The sequence below is a fragment of the Dasypus novemcinctus genome, chromosome 29 (genome assembly GCF_030445035.2).
Source record: "Dasypus novemcinctus isolate mDasNov1 chromosome 29, mDasNov1.1.hap2, whole genome shotgun sequence".
In the NCBI taxonomy this organism is placed as follows: Eukaryota; Metazoa; Chordata; class Mammalia; order Cingulata; family Dasypodidae; genus Dasypus; species Dasypus novemcinctus.
Genome location: NC_080701.1, coordinates 20,490,899 through 20,491,502, shown reverse-complemented (window position 1 = coordinate 20,491,502; position 604 = coordinate 20,490,899). Strand labels below are relative to the sequence as shown.

The 604-nt window shown below is 48.7% G+C and overlaps 1 non-coding gene across 1 annotated transcript; it reads right to left on the bottom strand.

Moving 5' to 3' along the window:
* On the bottom strand, window positions 1–109 carry LOC111766770 (U6 spliceosomal RNA). Its single transcript, XR_002798739.2, has one exon. It is a non-coding gene; the product is annotated as a U6 spliceosomal RNA (small nuclear RNA).
* Between the last annotated feature and the right edge of the window lie 495 nt (window positions 110–604).

The following is a 604-nucleotide window of genomic DNA, read 5'->3' as shown; positions in this document are numbered from 1 at the left end:
AAAAATATGGAATGCTTCATGAATTTGCCTGTCATCCTTGCACAGGGGCCATGCTAATCTTCCCTGTTTCATTCCAATTTTAGTATATGGGCTGCTGAAGTCAGCACCCACCCCCTTTTTTAAAACCAGCACAGTTAGGTCCAAGTTCTGCACAAAACTGAGGATCAGAGGAGTCTGACACTGTTCTGCATAATCATGTGAAGAATGACTCCCAGTGCTAATTGCATTGTTTTTAGGGTATGGATGTCCACTAACCTGGCTGAAGTTAATGGATGTCTCTGAGAGGTAGGTGTATGGCCCTGCTGGGCAACCAGAAACAAATCCTCATCCCACACTTGGTGCGAATGGGGAAGTCTAGAAGAGAGTGACTTGGGTTGGCAGAGCCCATCCTGGGCTGTTGTGCGGAAGCCCTCTTCCTGGTGCTGTGGGCCTACAGTGAGCAGTTCAAACGTCAGGGAATGGGCCCTTGAGAACGATTGTGTCCCTTGCTTGGGTGTGCATGTGTGGATCTTCCACGTGATTAAGTCCTGTGGTAGGCGATGAGATTTCTCTGCAAGTGTAGTGATTCTCACATTCTGAGAAGGCCGTCTCTTGGTGAGGGGGT